Genomic DNA, 16817 nt, shown 5'->3' on the forward strand with positions numbered 1-16817 from the left:
GGAAAAGAAATGCAAAAAAAAAAGAAAGAAAAAACCCGAACAAACCACCTTGTATTTCTTCAGCACCAAATGTCCAAGGAAGATTGTGAGAGATGAAAAACATTTCTGACACTAAGTCAAATTGTACAACAGGATTACCTAAAAATGCTTTGTAATTTATAAGGTGTCCTGCATGCGTTATTTCCTGGAGAGACTGCGAGGAGAAAAGTGATTGATAAGCTTTTCTGAAATTCCAGAATTGTCAAATAAAAGAAGCTTTGCATTGTCCATGAATGCTGGATGTGCCAGGGTTTGAACTTTTCTTTTAAGTGTGTGCAAAATCAACAAATGGCTTGGAACCAGAGAAAAGATATAGTGAGCCAGAACTTCAGCTGGAGCAAATCAGCATCGTCTTAAATTTCTGTCGGATGGATCTCAGAGATCTAATGCCAAAATGATGGTTAAAGAAGGCACAGGATATATTATTGGGTGGAAACTTCGCTGTTTTTATTGAGAGCAAACACTGACAGGCATCTGAAAACTCTCAATTTTTTTCTAAACTCAAAATCTGCAGAAGTGTGTAGTAGAAAATCAGAAACAGTCGGAAAATGAGAGCTTTTCTTTTGTTGTTTTTTTTTAAATAGTAAGCAACGTGTCACAGGGACAGGAAGGCCATTTCTACTCTAGACCTGTTCGGTGTTTGCAATGCAAAATTCAAAATCTTTTATCAAGTCTGGTAAGGGTTATAATATTCAGCCATGATCCACCACAGAGTGCTTCAGGCAGACCTTGGAAGATTTTTCTTTTCGTATATTTTTTGTTGCAGATGGTGAGTGGCCAGGGAGGAAGGCAGGGGTATGTGGATTACAAAAGTCAGCATATACTTCCTTTACTACTTTTTATTCATGGTGACTATTTAATTTTATAAATGGAGATACAAAGAAGGCCTGAATTCTCTAAACTTGTGATAGAAAAAGCTCTTGCCAGGCTTCCTCCATATCAGTCTTCTCTGAGGACCTTAAACTACTGATTTCATTGAGTTTGAGGTGTAAAAGTAATTGGCTAGTTTGTTTTGTGATGGAAGTGGAATCTCCTGGAATCAAGTTTCTAGGTGATAAACAAGTGTGCCAAAATCAGAGCTGATGTCATGTTGAGCAAATTTTGCAACTACAGTGAGAGGAAGAAGAAAAAAAACAAACTTTTTTCAGGACAGTTGTCAACCCATTCAGTTTTCACTAATTTGTGCAAGTTGGGTTTTAGACACTGGAACTGAATRGTGAGTCAATCCCCAGAATCCTATAGCTCATGTGTGAAAAAACAGCTTTTGTCTTTGAGTTTTGGAGGCTCCTACTCTGTCTCTCCAGCTCATGAAGGATTCTGAAAAAACCATTGGAATCTCTCCCTTCATCAGCACCTAAAATGCTTTTGGGCAAAACTTATGGGCCACAGTATAAATTTGGTATTTGTCTTACTTGTAATCGAGCATTCTCACAACTCTGCAACCTGAATGGACAGCAGCAGGTGTTYGTAACCCATTAGACTCACAGTTTAATACCCAGAGAAAATTCTCAGTCATGAGTGCTTGTCTTGATTTAGAAGTAGAAAGTGGAGAGCACCAAATAAATTGTTTTTGCATCTCTTTGAAACAATTGTCCATCCAGTTTTGGAAAGGACTATGCAAACACTCCACATTAAAAGGAGTTCACTACAAGGTAAACTGCCTTAATTGAGCAGTAACTCAACAGAATCTATGTTAAGAAATAAGAATTAAAAATTAGCATCAAGAATTAATACACACATGTACACATGTGAATATTCTGTATGTATAAAGCCCAGATACTGAAGGAAGAAAAAAGGAGCTGTCAATGGACTCAAATACTTTAAGAAAAGCTGAAAATTGCTGGGTGTTCTGGAAATAATGGTTTGCTGCTTGAAAACACCCCTTTACATTTCTCATTTACAAAGATCCTGATTTCAGTTAAATTATTTGCAAAACAAATGCTTTTTTTATCTTCATCACATACAGACCTGGTCAAGCTTGAAAAGCACCATGACTCTAATTAAATATGTAAAATAGACCTGGATATGCCTTGTTGTTGTTGTTGCCTCTTTTCTTTAAATGCTGTTGTTGTTGTTGGTTTTGGTTTTGATTTAGTTTTTTTTTTCCTTCTGAGTTGGATGACCACAATGGGAGGTATTTTGAGGTGGGTATAACAGCACTCAATAAATCTGTGAAATTTTAATTTATTTGTTTCTCTTGCCRTTTCAGTCTGGGCTGTGTCTGTGCATCGGAGTACCATGTTTCACCATATCAGATAAAATCACTGGAAATAAAGAGTGTAACGTTTCCATCTGCGCTTTTTGTCTTTCCAGTCAGCTGTTTGGTCCCAGTGATGCTATCTGAGAGTTTTCCTTGGGGAAAGACATGGAGCCCAACCGCTGACATGCTCTGAGTGAGCTTAAATCTCACTGAAACTTTCATTTTGACTGTAGTTCTGCCTGGGTACTTCAGTCCTGCCTTGTTGGTAGCTTGACAGGTAACTTCAGCTGAAATATATTGCTTTAAAAAAAGGCAGTTAACAGAGTTAGAGGAGGGCAGGAACCTTCCTGACTGAAGAGGTCATTCTGAAGCACTTGTGGGTCTTTTGAGAGGCCATCAATGACTGTTTATACAACTTATAAACACAAATAAACAGACTTGGCATGTTGTGAACACCCAGCCTGCTGCACAAAATAAACTTGGTGAGAAGAGAGTGGCGATCTCTGAAAACTATAAGGAATGAACCACCTAGAGATCAGCAGAGAGAATAGGTCCTATGAAACAGAATGTGACATTTCTGCAGTGCATCCCTCCTTTTTCCAGTTCCTGAACTCACTCTGAGGATGCAAATTATCTCTCTCAGCACAGGACCTCAATGGGCTGTGATGTCAGCAAACAGTCTCATCTCCTCAGTGGACATTGTGGACATTTTCTCTCCTGGGAGAGAGAAACTCCTCAAATTGAGGAGCTTGATTGAAGGGTGTGAGCAGACAGAAACACACAAWGGCTTTGCACAGAGTACACATTTTTTTCCTACACATTTGTTATTCGTGAGAAATGGCAGCATTTTAGGGAAGATTAAAGAAAAACCCAATGAAAAAAAAACATTTTCCCTGGTCCCTCACAACCCATTTTCACTTCTTTGAGCATTCCTGGCCTGCTCTTCCKGCACTTCAGAAAGGGGAGCTTTCTACCTTCTTTATCTTTTTCACAGTGCATGCAGCTAAAGAAAGGAAAATCGGGTATGTCCTGCACATTTGTACTGCACAGTCAGCCTCCTTCAGTTTTTCAGGTACAGCTATCAGATGTTTTAGACCCAAAATCCTATTAAGTGCATATAAAACCCAAAAGCTTAGAAATAAAAATCAGTAAAAATTTTCTCAGTGAATTTGTCTAACATCCAGGTACTTTATGATATTCACAGGGGGAAAAAAACCCCACCCCTGCATGATGAGATCTTTTTCCTTATCACTCATGATTTTTGGGCATGTCTGTCATATCCACTGTGATTTATCACTTTTTTCAAACTTTCAAGCAGTCGTATATTGCTGCTTTTATGAAAGACATTTCGCAACTTTTTGACTAGCTTCACCTCTGTTTTTTTTGTTTTCTTTCCGTTTTTCCACAGCGCGTCACATTGGCATAGCAAATGATGGTCATTTYAGGACAGAGGCTGCTTTAAATCACAATATTTTTGTGATGTTTTGGGGATTTTAGGTGATTTCCACAACACAGGTGCATGGCCACGCAGCACTGATGTCCTACTGGGATGCTAAAAACTCTGAGGGATGTGAAGGTGTAGCTGAAACCTCTGGTGGTGCTCTGGGATAGATTTTCCACACCACAWCCAAATATTAAAAGAAGTTAAATACTAAATAGTGCAAGTGATGGCTAAAGGCTGAAGCAATGCTGTGGTGTGCAAGGGGGATCTGTTTTGCCACAATTATTTAATAAATATTCCCCAAACACTGTTTGGTTTGGTTTGGTTTGGTTTGGTTTGGTTTGGTTTGGTTTGGTTTGGTTTGGTTTGGTTTGGTTTGGTTTGGTTTGGTTTGGTTTGGTTATGCACTTTCCTGGCTAACCATAACATTGCTTTATCTGCTGAGCTGATTTTCCTTCTTTTCCAAGAATCAACAAGAGTTTCCAGATACTTTTTACTTTCCCTTTTTTCCAGAGGGAGAGTTGGTGTGGCAGAACCTCAGGCAGGAGCAAACCCTCACAGCGATGGACTTCGGCTCCTTGCAGGAGACAAGCCACAGATGTTTCTCCAAGCAACTCTTCCTCATTCTCTGGCCATTGGTGACTGAGCAGGTGCTTTCTTCTGGGGCAGGAATGCCAGTTCCAGCTGAAAGTATCACGAGATGGAGTGCTTAACATGCCCTGACATCATCATCATCATCATCGTGACTGAGCAGGTGCTTTCTTCTGGGGCAGGAATGCCAGTTCCAGCTGAAAGTATCACGAGATGGAGTGCTTAACATGCCCTGACATCATYATCATCRTCATCATCAATCACCATCGTCATTATCAATCATCTCATGTGACTGGGTTTTTCTATTGGCAAAATTGCCTTTTCTTGCTCTAGGTCAGCTGCCAGTTCTGTCATCAAAATTGTGAGAAAAGGAAAAAAAAAAAAAACCTCTCCAGCAACGATTTTAGCGTTAGAGAGTCAAGGCATGACTTTATTTTCTGGCCAGGATGTTTTTCTGGCCAGGAGGTGCCACAGAAATTGTTTCATCCACACACAGCCCGGCTGTGCAGAGAGAATCATTCCATGACACATGGATTTTACAAGATTTGCCCCAAATTTTATGCAGTCAAAACTCAGGGAACTTTATTTGTTCAATGTTCATTGGTCCAATGTTATGCAGTTCTCAGGGTTTTCCTGTTGGATCTGGATTCCCTCGTCTCAGATGTTAATTAGGTCTCCTTTCTTATCTCTCTTTTCCCAGAGCAGGTCCCTCTGACAGTGCCCAGGGGTCAGGTTTGGAGCTGATGTTCTGTTAATGGTCACCGATGGTCACTGATGGCCATTGATGGTCACTGATGGTCACTGATGGTCACTGATGGCCACTGATGGTCACTGATGGTCACTGATGGTCACTGATGGTCACTGATGGTCACTGAGGTCACTGATGGTCACTGATGCTCCTTCCCTCCTGTACCTCTCCCTCTCTTTGACCTCTGAAGCTCCTCAGGCCTCACCTGGTGGAACAATGCCCTGCAAAGAAACTTCAGCTCCTTTCCCCCAGGGCAAAGACCAACAAATCTTTAGTCTGACTAAAGTTATATTAAAAAAAAAAWAAATAAATTAAACTGGTGTATCTTCCAACAGTTCCACCTACTCAGCTGCCCTTGGCAAACTTTGTTCCGTGGTATTTGGACATTCTCTGAGAATGAGATTGGTGATCTCCATAACTGGTGCATTCATTTCTGCTCTGGTTTCYAGTACTAACAAATGTCTAGCATTTAATTCCTGTTATTCACAGGCACATGTGTGTATCTACAGCAACATCAAAAGAAAAATAAGGATCTATTAAAAAATGCTGAAATCACAACTTCTTTGTTTCAGTTATCATCTAGAAAGGTAACTAAGCTTGTCCTAAACCCACTTGGAAAAGAAATTTTTGCAAGGAATTTGACCCTAAGCTCTTATGCTGCCTTCACATTCCCTCTTTTGGTCTCCTGGGTCTGCTTTTGGCTTAATTTGCTTTTTGCTGTCACTGCCTGAGCTGCAGCTGACCTGACTCTGTGTTAGCCATGCAGGATATCCCAACATATGCAAACTTGGAATTTCTTCTTGGAATGGCATAAAAACTGGAGACTTTGCTGAGGTCAATGACAACTGAGCTGTAAGTATTTGCAAAAACTTTAAGTTGAAAATATGCATCTAAGGGAAGAGGCAGGTTTTTTTTTTTTTTTTTTTTTTACTGTTACCAATTTTACCTGGGACAATTCCAGTACACACAAGTTGAGCAAAGAGAATGTTAAAACTTTGGAGAGAATCAGAAATATTTTTGTGCTTTGTTTGCATCAATAGGACTCAAACCAAGTTTCAAATTTCATGAAATACCGATATACTTATTGGCACTGAAAAGCAGGGAAGAGGGGTTTTTCCTTAAAAAAAGTAACAAAACTGAGAATTGCAGTGTCTCCAAGGAAGAAGCAGAATAGAAAAGTTAATGTGACATCATGAAATATAATGTTTTGGCAGGTCTGGGCTTTTTCACCCAACTCTGCAATTTACCCACACTCTTGACCCTTCAGCTACAGGGTATTATTTCCCCTGTTTGGTACCTCCCATCTCTTTAAATTAAGACCTCAAAATCCCAAATTTTGAGGTTTTGATGTTTTCCCTCTGCCCACTGTCAACACTATGGAAAGCCACATTCACTCAGCTGGGTCCTGTACTGGTTTTTAATTTCTGTAATGATTTAGAGGGATGAGAGCCCTCTACCAGGCTGTGAATATCCCCCACTCTGAGCTTTGATTTTGCATAAAAACCCCTGCRTGCTCAGCCCTTCAAAGGCTTTAGCAGACAAGAAAGGAAATAAAAAGGAATAACTGCTCCAGCTTGAATAACTCCCTGCAGCTAGGGAAAAACCAGACCATTTGGAGGTTGTTCTTTTTCTTGATTGTTGGCTGAGTAAAGCTTATCTTGATGCTAGAAAGCAGGAAGGGCATCATTCAGAGGCATGGATCAATAAATAGCTGTTTCACTGTCATGCTCTCAGCCTCTGCTGGCTTCAGGGGGAACTTGGAGTGAAAGGTTTGAMCATCTCGTACAGCACAGAAGGAATCACTAATGGTATGAATTTTTAGCCATGTAGAATACATTTTTTTTGTTTGCTTGTTTTTTGGGTTTAATTTATTTCAAGATGAGGAGCCCACAGCCATGAGCCCAAGTCTTGAAGTCAAATGCCCTCTTCTGGCCAAAATGTGATTTTCTTACTGTTAAAAACGAGGTGTTTAATACAAGTACTTGTTCTAAATAAAACGGGAGTTTAACCACAAACCTTTTTCATTGGTGGTGCTGTCTACTGAAGAAGGTCAGATTGCTGGGTTAAGTCATTCCTGTTTGACAGATGGTTGTTTTCTGCGCAAATCTTCATACTGTGAGTGTCAGAGGTAAAAAATGCCAGAACATTGGTAAGTCAGGAAAGAAAGCAGAAAATGGTTGTMATTTTGGTGACTTAGTTTAATGCACACACTAAAATCAGGGCCAAGACACAAAGAAGCTGTGAAAAACCTCTGCATGCATGTGTCCTGAAACCCTCACAGCCATGACAAAAAAAGCGAAAATTATAGGCTGTGCACAATGGAAAACTAAATCTGTTATAAGGTCGGAATTTCAACCCAAATTTAATGAGTTTTCATCACCAGTGACAAAGGACAGAAATTCAGATGCTGAGGAACCTCAGTTCGGTCAGTGAAGGGAAGAGAGAGTGGAAATATGTTCATTCATGGGAAATATAAATGCAGGAGGACATTCCCCTTCCTGGGACATGACTTTGCCTTCTCACAGATGGCCACAGCTTATTTCCTCTCTTTTACCCTTTACCTTGGCATGCAGCTGCTTTAAGTGTTGAAAGGGTGAGTCTGTCTCTCCAAAACACCGTGCTGAAAGCAAGCAGGAGAGCTCTTCTACTGGTTTATCTGGTGTGTGTGCTATGTTTAGAGAATTCATGCTTTTAAGAAATCCAGGAAGTTATGAAAAGTAAGGGGCTTGAGGACAGGCAATGAACTTGCAGCTAAAGCTTGGTTTTCGCAGCTCGTCATGGAAGGGATTAATTGACACTTATTTTTTCTTCTGGAATGGTAGAAACTGTGGGCTGGGACATGAAGAACAGATTTAAACATCCCAGAGTTATGGGTTTGGAGTCACAGCAGCTTACAAGGCCACAGACCTAAAGRAATGTGGCAGCTCATGAAATACATCCTTTATGTCTTTCAGCCTCTACGAGGTAAAGCTGAAGCTCAGGTTTCTATGGAAGCCCCTTCTCTGGGTGGGGAAGGGTGTAAGGACTGACCAAAAGCCTGTCCTGTGCTTTCCCTGAGAGACAGGCATGGGATGATCCTGCTCCTTGTGTGCTGAAGAGGCAGCCACATGAAAAAATCCTGAAGTTGAAACGCGGGCTGCTTTACAGCACCTGTGTTTAAATGTGTGTTATTTTCCTCATGGATTAAATCTGTTCCTTAACAGGCATGTAATATCAGATATATATAAAGTAGGATGTACAGGGCAGTGGAGAAGGGAGGAGTTTAAATGTACTGCTTATAATTYTTTCTTCCAGTAGAAACCCTTTGCAATGATGCAGAGAAASGGGACAAACCCTTGCAAGGCAAGAMCAGGTATCCTGCATTTCTTCTCACACACTTTTCTCTCAGGGAAAGAAGTCTCAGCCCACCTCTGCTGCAGCAATCAGGATTTTATAACCCTGCGATTGCTACAGCCCCCTCTGAGTGAGTGTGATCTGTTCTCCAAAACAGTTCAGCTTTCCAGACCAGGTTCCACAGTCACAGCCTCACCATAAGACCTGTGATGCTGCCAGATGACAGCCCAGTTTTGTGCAAGAAGCTTCCCCAGGATCAAACAACATGCTTGAAGCCAAAGTGTAATTTCCAATTTCTCCCTTTTTTTTTTTTTKTTTTAAAGGCAACAAGATGKGYTGTTGTCTCACCTTCCTGCCACTCCAGCATCCTTTTTCCAGGAAATGTCATCTTCAAATCACTTTTTCATGAGATGCACAACCTCCATGCTCCAGGCCAGTAGCAACGCCATAAACCCCAGAGCTCCTGCTTTGAGAGTTTGCTGTGTAATACAGAGCAAATTGTGTGGCTTTAAAAGGTTTCTCGATGTAGCTGCGCATTCCTTTCACCCACGGAAGAAATATGAGATCAGGTAAACTGACACAGCATTTACACACTCTTTGTTGCTCCTGTTTCCTGTTTAGGTCTCTTTTTGGGTTCAGATTTCCTTCTGAGATGAGGACRCCCAAAGATGGTTTCTGTGATMAATTTCTGTGTCCTGTGTGGATACRCTTCTTTTTTCTTTTTTTTTTAAACTGAGTCCTGAGCCATGAAAGTTTTTTGGGTTTTTTTTCCATGCTGCCTTTTGTGCTCATGTTTACATTTCACATTCCTCTTAAGCCTACCTTCATTCTCCCCCCACAGGACCTCAGATTGCTTTTAAGCCTTGCTGTGAATTTACCTCATTTACTCATACTTTGTCTTAAGGATTTTCCTGTCTCCAGATTACCACCACAGAGATAAACATGGAAGGGCAGCTTTTCCACAGTCTAAATGAAGACTGCTGCTGCTCTCTGAGTGGACAGCCCTGAATACACAAGCTGGACTTCTCATTTAGCAAAGATTTCTCTGGTACATCACTGTCTGAGCCCAAATTCAGCACAAGAGAGCATAACCCTGAATCCAACGTGAAAGAAGGAGAGAACATTTTAATGACAGCTCTKGATGGCAGTCAAAAGAAGGGATTAAACTTTGCATGGAAATGAGCACAACCATGCTCCAAGCACATCTGTCTGTGTGAAGGGGATGTTCAGTGGAGAAAGGAAGGAGAAAGAAAAAACATGTGGCTCTTTGGTCTGGAAACCACTTGGAGAAAAAGGGACAGGTGCAACTGGGTTCACAAAAAGAATCCTTGAAAAATCAGTGGTTTCACTTGTATTCTGCTACTCAGTATCTGCTGAGGATCTGAATTCTTTCCTGGTGTTCTGGGGCTGCCACAGTAAGCACGCACACAGCACCTCCTCAGAGCAAATTAATGGGGTCAGACACAAAATGTGATCCAGGCCACTCTGATGTGCCCCCACCCTGCCTGATGAAGACCCTGAACCCTTCATATGAGGATAACTGAGGTGCTAGAAACATTCTCAACACCTTTGTTTTGTGTCTGTGTGTGTGTGTATAACTTTATCTGTATTATATGAAAATTACCTTTTCTGGCAGACCCKGCAAAGCCTTAATTCAATCCACAACAGGTCAAACAAAGCCCACTGTGTGGCATTTTACAGCTCAGAAGCAGACAGCCAGGCACCCTGTTTCAGGCATGCAGAAGGTACAAACCAGTGTCTCCCAGGTAATGAGAGCACTTTCAGATTTTGGAGAAAAGCCAGGCTTTAATCAYTCCTTCCCAAGGCTGATCCTGGAGAGTGCTCATCCTCGTGCTGGTGTAATTTATCGAGCTGAGCATGACAGGGCACACCATCCCTCCTCAAAGGTGGGCAAGAAAGGAGTCGAGGCAACAACAGCAAACCAAAGTAGAACCTAAACGAAATTAACACCTTGGTAAAAGTCTATTGTCAAAATGAAGATTAACACCACTGTTCTCTCTCAAAAAGTGACAGAGTGCTGCCTCTCCTTTTGTTTGGGTTGGTGACTAATGAGAGCWTCACCCACTGGTGGGAAAGTCAGATCCCTGTGGCACATTCTTGATTTGGAGAGGAGAAACCTGTGCCAGCAGGGGCCATGGTGCCCTGAGTCAGAGCAGAGAGAAGCTCCCTTCACATAGGCTTGGGGCAGCCAAAAACCACCCCAGGGACTCTCTTTTAAAAGAGAGTCTGTTTTTGTTTTGTTTTTATATATTTTTAAAGGGTTTATTTTTTATTATTTTTTTATTTATTTATTACCTAGAGGTAAGGGGCACTCTAGGCCTACAAGGTAAATTATTTCTAGGCATATTTCTTYGAAGTTCATCCTGAAACGTGATAAATAATGCAAAGTTATGGTTGAAAYATGAACCAGAATGCTTTTGTTGAAATGGGATATGAGGCTGGAATGTCCTGGAATAGCTGTGAAGGAAGCCCAGCTCTGCAGTTATCCTTGTGTGTCAGCACCTTTTAGAATAATCAATAATAATAGCAAAATTTTACACTAGCCAAATCACCAGGTAAGCTAATCTGAGATACTGTGTGATGAGGGACTGTTTAAATATCTTTACACAGACTGTTTTATTAAAATAGGCAGTGTTTAGCAATATCATCGTAAATCATTGGTRGAAGTTCACTGTCCCTGTGAAAAGAGTCTTTGGTAAATCCAGGTGGAAATAGGGGACAGAGCCTCTCCTCCTGTTTCCATCAGCACACCCTGCAGTCCTGGCACTGCCTCTCACAGAGCTTTGGAGACTTTTTCCAGTGAGAAAACCAACTCAGTGAGTTACAAAAACCCCAACATCTAAAGAATACAGCAGCAAAAGGATGGGAGAAAAAAAAAAGAGAGAAAGAAAAAAATGTTTGCACATTTAGAGAGCTTGYGCTGTACCTTGGAATTGTCATTTTATTGAGATTTTATTTTTGTGATGCTGCACAGACCCAGGTGAATGTAGCAGCACTCAGAATGGCCCAGAGCCATCCAAGCATCCCTTGTGCCTGTGGCAGCYTGCCTGAGGACTCATCACCAAAACATTCAAAAGGCACACACCACGGGGCGTTGTGAACATCAAACAACGTGCCTGGCACCACAGCTCCTCCTAAACCTTCTCACAAAATTGGGGTTGACTGCTGCAGCCAAAACAGGATGGTGCTCCCGACTGATCCCCTAAAAACCTGGAGGATTTCTTGTGTGTCTTCAGTATAAAAAGCAGCTACAGCCTCTTAAATCTCTGACAATCACATGTTCGTGAGAATTTATCTTCGTGTGAAGTTGTTAAAAACATGGAAGTAATGAATAAACAGGCAATGAAAACACAATTTAGGAGAAAAAAAAAAAAAACAAGTGTTATTTAAACAAATATTGGAATAAGTTTCCATTTTTTTTTTCTGGAAGGCTGGCAGCAACTTGTGCAGGAAAAACTGTCCAGTTTTAACTCATTAACTCAAACYGAGCTTTTTTGATAGTCCTTTCAAATCTTTCAAATTAAGGACTTTGACAATCCTCACTCTTTCTTTACTTTGTAGTGTTCACATGAAAAGATGGAAAATTTGTAATGTAGGAATGGCACTTTTTTTCTAAAAATATTTCATATTTCACTGTATTTTTCTGTTTTTCAGTGTACTCAAGCCAAAATTATGTTTAATCAAGTGAGATATATGAAAATTACTTACCTAGTCATGGTGACCAGAAGAGATAAACAACTACATATTGAATGTGTGTCAGAGAGAATTGATGTACAAATATATTTGATTATATGAAGGACAAAGAAAAAACAAAAAATCATGGTTATCAACATAACAGGTTTGCCTGAGGCCCCAGCTTCTGCCACTTCTCCTGTTGTCGACTTTTTATGTTGTAAAAAAAGTGCAATTCTTGCCCTGGTGGCCCTGTGGATTTCTCTGGTGGAGGGCAGAGTGYTTTCATCTCCAATAATGTGTGCCCTTCTCTAATATTGCATTGCTCTTGGGGTCATTCTGATGCTGCAGAATCATCTGCAGCTGAGCTGCTGCTGCACAAAAACAGAGTCCAGGCAGAGAGGAAAACCTTTTCCTTTGGTGCACAGTGAAACACCTGCCTTATTTTAGGATAAGAAAAGCTTGGTGCCTCCATCTTTCCTCCCTCACCTCCTGCGATGAAGTTTTGACAAAAGAAATCTGGATTTCATCCTGTGTGTACATGAGTTAAGCAGCTCACACTTACACTTACTGTGTAAGTGTCCTTTACACAGTACACCTCACAATAATGTTCGAATTTTACACAAAATGCAAATTTTAGGGTTGTTTTTCCTCTGTAGAATCAGTAGGCATTGTATGACAGCAGTAGGCCAGGGGGTTTAAATAAACCTGGAGATGTGTAATTTCTACTGCACGGCTGTCAGTTGTGAAACTGCTCAATGCACAAATGTAGAAGGGCCATAACAGAAGACATCTGAGAGGTGTTGCAGTTAAAATGGATAATATTTTAAAGGGTTTTAAAAAACTGAACCCTTGCAATCAGAGGTAAGCTCCCACCTTCATCTGAAGCTGATTAAAAACCATTGGCTTTCCCTCTTGGTTTTAGATGTAACAAAAAGCATTCATTTAACTCAAAACTGAGTGCATGCTGTGGGTAGAAAATAAGGGTAAAAAAGAAGCTTCTTTTCCTTCTGATTTGTATTTTCCATTTTATTTCAGTGAGGCAGGGGAAAAAACAAATAAATTATGAGAGATGACAATTAAATAACATAAAAGGYGGGACTGTCACTGTGTTTAAGAAGGAGGTGTCTTTGCCTCCCCTCATCACACCCCAGCGTGCCCAGGAGACAGCCAAGGMGCCTCTCATGGTCCATTACCATCCCATCTAAGGGTCTCTCTTCACAACAACAGGCTGAAAATATTTGGGTTTTACGACAGCGTATGTGACACGTGCAAATCAAAACCCCCTTCCCAAAATTGTCTCCACTGGGCAGAGCTGAGAAATGTCACCTGGGCTGTGACAGCAGGAGGTGACAACAAGACACTGTCTACTGGGATTTCTAAATCACAAAGGCCCAGCAGCTCTCAGGGCACTTTTGGATGCCACAGAGCTCTGAAGAAATGAGATTTTCACCATGTTTCACAAGCTGAGAGAAACTGCAGGAGCTGTGAAGCTCCAGAGTGGTTGTCATGACTTCCTGGCATAGATAACATCTCTGTCCTGCCTCAGTTTAAGCTCAGAAGATGTTCCATCTGTGTGACAACTGCTTTTGCCCACTGCTTAGAGAATGTTTTACCTTATGATAACTTTTCCCTGCCAAAACTTGCAGGCAGTGTATATTATCTGTACAAAAAATAAGATTTTTTTTTAAAGAAGAGTTTCTACAGAATAATTTCTGGACTGGACCTGGCTTTCCTCCAGGCAGCGAGGAGGGCAGGCAGAGTGAGCTCAGGTCTGTCAGCACCTGCTCGAGAAGACAAGTCCATGCCAACATGCAGCCAGGCAGTGACTCAGCCCACAGAATGGCTGTGAAGCCTTTGTTGGGTGAGTGCAGCAGAGCAGAACAGAAGCCAAGCTGAGCGGAGCCTCGCTGTGCCCGTGGCAAGAACAGGCAAGGCACAGTCCACGTCAAGGGAGGAAAAGTCAACTCAATTTTGCCTTTCAAGTGCTGGTGAGCCTTGAGTTAAATGGGAATCTGGGTAGACATTTCCCTGCCAGGGCCACAGTTGGATGTTCTTGGCTTTTTTTTGCCAAAACAAAAGTGGTGCAGCCTTGCCAAGGGAAGATTTTCCCATCAAATTTCAGGTTCAGTTTTGCAGACACAGGAGGTTTTCAACAGTACAGCTGTGGTAAATCATCTTCTTGCCAGCAAGAACCACAGCAGGAAGGTGAAGCCATACTGTGGTGAATCTAGATTGTTACAAAAAAATAATTACTTATTTTGAACTGTATTTTATTCCATTGGGGTTTTCTGGAGAGGGTTTAAAGGCATGTATATGTATATGTATATGTATATGTATATGTATATGTATATGTGTGTGTATATATATACATATATATGTGTACATATACATATTTATGTATATAAATATGCATATAAATATGTATATGTGCACATATTTAAATATAAAATATGTATATAAATATGCATATATGTAGAAATATGCATATAAATACATATATATGTGTATATATTTTTATATTAAAGTATGTATATAAATATGTATATAAATACATGTACACATAAAGAGAAGAAACATGAGCGTATTTTTAATTGAAAATACCGGCATTGGCTTCACTAAATATTACCYACTTTTTCCTCTATGGGTAGAAATACTGTAATATACAACTTACGTGAAACTCTCAGATCTTGATAATTTAAAAAAGCTTTGGTAGGGCACTTTATTATCCTCCCAAAGTATATTGTRGCATGACAGGAATATCTTCTGGAATACTTCTAAAGCCAAATAATTTATTGAATGAAAATCTGTGTACACAGTGTGAAAAGTTCAGTTAAGGCAGCTGCAACTCAAAGGACAAGGCGTAAATTTTCTGTGTTCATATGTGACACTGTGGAAAGCATGGAATTTTTTTTTTTTCAGGATAGAAATATACCATTAAAGCTATTTGTAATTTTTCATCCCAAAAATCTTTTCACCTTCCCAGAAGATGTTTTGAAGGACGAAGAACGAGCAATGGGTCAAGAATGTGAAGGGTCAGAACTGTAAGTGTAGAGATTTGCATTATTAAATATACATCTATATATATGATATGTGTACTTTAAAGCACACTACTTTTTTTTTTTTTTTTTTTTTTTTTTTTTTTTTTTTTTTTTTTTTTTTTTTTTTTAAAAAAAAAAAAAAAAAAAAAAAAAAAAAAAAAGGTATGCAGAAGGATTAGAAACTCCAACAAGATTACTGAGGGCTGTTGAGAATATTTGTGTTTCTTTTCACCTGAAATGAAACCTCCCGAGGGTGAACAGATCTAGAGCAGTTTAGGAGCCCTCAKGATTTCCAGCAGGGGTCTTACTGACAGCCTGGTTTAGGGAATATCAAGTGTTCTCTGAATACTTGAAAATAAAATGCAAGAAAAAAAAAAAAGAGAGAAAAACCATTTATCTGGCCTGGCACAAAGTCTTTTCAGCTCTCAGCACGCTTCGTATACACAGCTGGAGATTTTTTTCAGGCATTATTATCACAGAGTTTRTTTGGGGGAGCACAAGCCCCTCAGTGCAGGCCTGCCCTATAGATTATGTCCCTTTTGGAGGCATTTCCTTTYCTTGGCAGCAAGAATTTGATAAACTGTGTTTTCTCATTAACCCTGTCACTGTCACAGCATGCAATTCCAAGGGAAGCGCTCAGCATTTCGTTTCTGTAGGCTGCAAGCCAACCTTTCCAGCCCAGTGTTTGGGGCAGGGTTGTGCTGGGGTCTCACCAGGGTGTTCAGCTCTTGAGTATCATCGGGACCTGTGAAACTTACAGCGTTTTTGTGGGTTGTTTTAAGCTGTGGGTTGTAAAATCCCAAGCAAGAAGAGCAGCAGAGTCATTTTCCAACCTGCTGCTCAGGTTTTCTGCAATCTTTCAGTTATTTGTAGGTCGAGGTCCCCCAGGATTCCACATAACCAGGTTCCCTGTCCCTGCTTCCACTCCGTAAAATATTCAGTTGGATCAACTTTMTCTGACACCAGCTCGAGGTCAGCAATGGCACTAGAACCATGCCAACCAGTGGAGCACCTATTCATATTTTTTTACTGTTTCTCAGGTTTTCTTCTTTTTTAGAAGGTTTAGTTCTGCCACAGTTGTAATGGCCTGGAAGCAGGACTGGAATTTGATGTGATGCTAAAAATGTCGTGCAGTTCATCAAACCACAGCACAGCTGATTTTATCCTGGAAGGCTCCTCCGTTCCCCAGCTTTCCCTGGYATAAACCTTCTGTTTATTCACATCCTTAATGCTTTTTCTCTTGTTTTGAACTCATTTAGCCACTGTCATTCATGATTTATTTTGGGACCTATTTTTTGCTTTAGGAGAAAAAAAAAATACTCATGTCTGCTGTCAGGAACACAAGCATGGACAGAATATAAATGTGCTGGCAAAAAGGCCTGTTTGCAATTTTGGGGGAATAGTGTCACACTTCATGCTCATTCCCACTCCATCCACTAATTTTGGTTTGGAGTTATCCATTCCAATAAGTAAATACAGSAAAACTCAGCACCAGTATTTTGAAGTTCACCATCAACACTAATCACCTTTGTTCTGATACAAAAAGTGCAACTATTAACAGGCATTGTAAAACATGTTGGGCTTTCCGGGGGTTTGTTGTGAACAAAATACAGAAAAGGGAAAAGTGAAGAAGAAAAAAAAATAATGAGGAAAAAAGAGAATAAGAAGGAAAAAAGGCAGGGAGGGAGGGAGGGAGGCGTGGAAGGAAGGCGCGGAAGGAAGGAAGGAAGG

The 16817-nt window shown here is 40.5% G+C and overlaps 1 long non-coding RNA gene across 1 annotated transcript in view; it reads left to right on the forward strand.

The window, feature by feature from the left end:
- The first annotated feature begins 13885 nt into the window (after positions 1–13885).
- Positions 13886–16817, forward strand: part of LOC130580638 (uncharacterized) — a 10640-nt gene continuing 7708 nt past the window's right edge. Inside the window, exons 1-2 of the long non-coding RNA XR_008966139.1 lie at positions 13886–14036; positions 15032–15089. This is a non-coding gene — a long non-coding RNA (uncharacterized LOC130580638). The remainder of the gene's footprint in view (positions 14037–15031; positions 15090–16817) is intronic.

Source organism: Malurus melanocephalus, unplaced genomic scaffold, assembly GCF_030028575.1.
Source record: "Malurus melanocephalus ecotype Western Australia unplaced genomic scaffold, MMel_1.1 scaffold_350, whole genome shotgun sequence".
In the NCBI taxonomy this organism is placed as follows: Eukaryota; Metazoa; Chordata; class Aves; order Passeriformes; family Maluridae; genus Malurus; species Malurus melanocephalus.